The sequence below is a fragment of the Emys orbicularis genome, chromosome 1 (genome assembly GCF_028017835.1).
Source record: "Emys orbicularis isolate rEmyOrb1 chromosome 1, rEmyOrb1.hap1, whole genome shotgun sequence".
Lineage (NCBI taxonomy): Eukaryota > Metazoa > Chordata > Testudines > Emydidae > Emys > Emys orbicularis.
In genome coordinates this window covers 226735322-226738836 of record NC_088683.1, presented here as the reverse complement: position 1 = coordinate 226738836, position 3515 = coordinate 226735322, and the positions used below count along the sequence as shown (strand labels likewise).

The window sequence follows — 3515 nt, the reverse complement described above, 5'->3', positions numbered from 1 at the left end:
CCTTGGAACTGGCTGAGGTAGCCTAAAAAGTATGAAGGGCTAAATGGGCAGGAGGCAGTGCCAGGATACTCCAGAGCTGTGGCAAGAATCTTTTTAAAGCTGCCTTCCTCAAACAAAACAGGAAGAGGGGCGGTATTACTGCCATCTTATCCACTGCCACAGCTGCTTCTGTGGGAGCAAGAGGATGCATAGTGTGCCTACAGGTGTGAATTAAGCCAACTGTACCTACTTCCTTGGTTTGGCTAAAGCTAGAAAATCTGATGGAACTACAATAGCATTACAGAATTACTTATTAGGTTTCTGCTTACATTGATTAATACTGTACTGGCAACAGAGGCTGAAAAGTTTTGTTTTTCCAAGGAATGCTTTTCTGTATGTTCTTAACTTATGAGGCTAATATTTTAACAATGGTCCTCATGATATGTGGACTGATGCCCCAAACTCACTGCTTTCTAACTCAAAAAGACTCTGTACTCTAAAACTGCAAAATGTGACTATGAGGTGCCATTAAATTGTGTTCACCATGAAAATTATAGAGCCCCAAGCAATATGTTAAGTGGAGGTGGTAAAACATTTTCTTTGAGATACCTTGAAAGTGATTTTTTTTCTCATTCTCATCTTTCAACTTGTTTTTAGATTTTTTTTTTTTAAATCCAAATGACTTGAAACTCAAGTGGGGGGAATATACAGGAAAATATTTTATATTTGCTTCAGGGCAGCAATTGAGTCCATCCAATGCTGAAGGAAACATGATGACGTTTTACTGCAGCTTTGTGTGAAAAGCCCTAATGCAGTGTTAGATGCATTCCTTATCCTTGAGGCCATGCTATTTTTCAGATTATAAAAGAAATCATGGGAGGCAGAGTGCAGTTTGCAATAATAAATCACTGTCCTCTCATGTCACTATATAAACAAATGTCTGAACTGGCCTGGTACCTTGGTAACAAATGATTTTGCATACATAATTTATTAAATGATTTTCAGACAAAACATTTAATCTCTAAAGCAATGTGCTTTAGCTTCCCTGTGACAGGAAAGCCCTTTATTATTCGTGCATTGATGAATGTGACTCTTTTTTGCTTCCAGAAATTGAAGTGCTTCTGTGTGTGTGTGTGTGCGCGCGTGCACACGCAGATGTTAGCATTGCATTCCTATCTTGAAAAATGTTATTGCTATTTTGCTAAAATACCTTTTGCAAACTCCCATTGCTTGGATTATAGCTCTCATGCACAAAACTGCAGATGACTCACTCTAGTAGTACATAAGAAGGTGATTAGAATCCCTTGGAACAGGCAATTCGTACTCATTGGGTTCTGGTATCTTATCCCTTCACATGTCCAGAGGATCTGTACTAGTTCCACTGCCTCCAGGGCCCATAGTGCCTATGGAGATGGGAGTAAATATGCCTGTATATGCATTACTACACATTACTCAAATGGAAAGTTTGGGGCACACAGCCAGGTTCTCGATAAGATGAGCCAATAGACAAGTTACTCTTGGCTAAGCCCTCAGGGGCTGTGCTAAACTCATTTCCACTGGAAGATGCTCTTTGCTGCTGCTGACTTCTTTAGATAGATTTAGTTTACAGCAAACATGTCAGAGAAGTGTGGTCAAACACGCTATTTTAAGATTTCAGCTCTCTCTCCTTCCTCTTCCTGTAGCATTTGTCTTAGCACATTATGTGGTATATTAATTTTTAAATGTGACCTTTTATTGTTCTACTTAACTTTCCTCTCCACTCTGTTCGCATAATGGAAAATACTTGGGCATAATGGGCCAAAGTCATGCCTGTTTTACATCCTCTGATGTCAGCTCAAACTATAGCTGCATCAATTAAATTGTCCATTGCTCCTGAATTGACGAGGGCCCATTGGTGGGGAATCTGTTTGGGGTCCCCTGGGATGAGCAGCTGCATAGACACCTGTAAATGAGAAGCCCAGGGATAGGGCTGAGGGTGCGTCTCAGTGAGGACTAGAGTATGGGGAAATTATCTTCTTTCAAGGTCCAGGCTGGTTCCCCCCACGGGCCTCGGTCAGCTTGTTTCCCTGAGCTCTTAAGCTTTAGTACTGGGCAGGTCGAGATGCCATGGCCAGGTTCACCACAGTAGAAGCACAAGTGGCACTAATAGCATTGTTTCTTTTCTTCAGGTGTCAGTCACTGACGAGCCAGATTGACTTGCATAGGTTCAGCAGGTAATACAGAAGCTGGGGTCATGGCTTCAGGCAACTTCCTTTCTCCTCTCTTTGTTCTTGCAGCTGATTATCTATGCAGATGGTGAGGTCCACAAGATTGCCTAGTCCCGTTGGCGTCTCTATGTGGGCCAGTTTGTCTTTGATTTCCCATAAGCCCCATCGGAACTGGTACAGCTGTGCTGCTTTGTTCCACTCTGTATCTGCTGTGAGGTGGCGAAAGTGCACTGCATAGGAGGCCACTGTGCCTTGCCCCTGCCGGAGTCCCTTCAGGGTGGTCTCGGCCATTCATGCTCAGCACAAGTCATTGAAGATGGTTAACATCAATTGGAGAAATATTTCCCACTCCCAGATATGGCCTTCTAGAAACGTGGAGGCTCAGTCTAATGCATCTCCTGTGAGCAGGCTGATTACCAGGGTCACTTTGGCCTGGTCAGACGCATACATTTGGGAATGCATCAAAAACAGAAGGCAGCATTGGTTCATGAAACCCCAGAACCTGCGGTGGTTCCTGTCAAACGGTTGGGGTCAGGGTATTGCGGGTCCTGGTTACTGCTCTGTTCAGGCCAAGGCACTGCATGCTGTATTCATAGTGTAGTATTCTCAGTGCTGAGCTGCCTCACTTGCTCCTGCAGTTGCTGGTTGTCTGAGGTAAACTGAGCAACTTGGGCCTGCAGTACTTCATTATCTGCTTGGAGGCAGAGGGCCTCTTTGGGTGAGTCCAGTGCTTCTAGTGGCTGCAGTGATGCATCTGGGTTCATTCGTCTTCGGGCAGGCTCAGCCCCTCAGGGTAATTTTGGTCAGAACAAATTATTACGGCTGGGAGGTGGGTGGACAGACCTATTAGTCAGAGCCAGAGTCCATGGTTGCAAGACAGGAGTCAACTGGGTCAGAATCAAGGGACAAACTGGAGAGCAGAACCTCAAATCAGATGCCAGGAGTCACTCCAGGTCAGGATACTAGGAAATCAAGCTAGGGGAGCAGGAGCATGAGGCACACAATCCAGAACAGGATAGAGACCAGTTGTTCACATAGCTTCTTACTCCTGCTGCTGGCTTACGTAGGGCAGTGGGCCAATCAGGTGCTCCAGGACTCCACCAATAGGACTTCAGGGGCAGAGCCTCAAATTCTGGCTGGGCTTTGTGGGTCCCAGGTAAGCAAGCATCAGCAGGCTAGTAGATGAAGAATTTGAGTGTGGCTGCTTCTATAGACTCTGCAGCCCTGGGTTGAGACCCCAGGGTCATGATGCCTTCATTTAGCTGTGCATTCTTCATTCATGGATGCTACTGTAAAACGTAAAGAACAATGACTTGTTGACTCAGTCAA

The 3515-nt window shown here is 44.9% G+C and overlaps 1 pseudogene; it reads right to left on the bottom strand.

The window, feature by feature from the left end:
- Positions 1-2210: 2210 nt before the first annotated feature.
- On the bottom strand, positions 2211-2950 carry LOC135895235 (uncharacterized; annotated as a pseudogene).
- Positions 2951-3515: the final 565 nt, after the last annotated feature.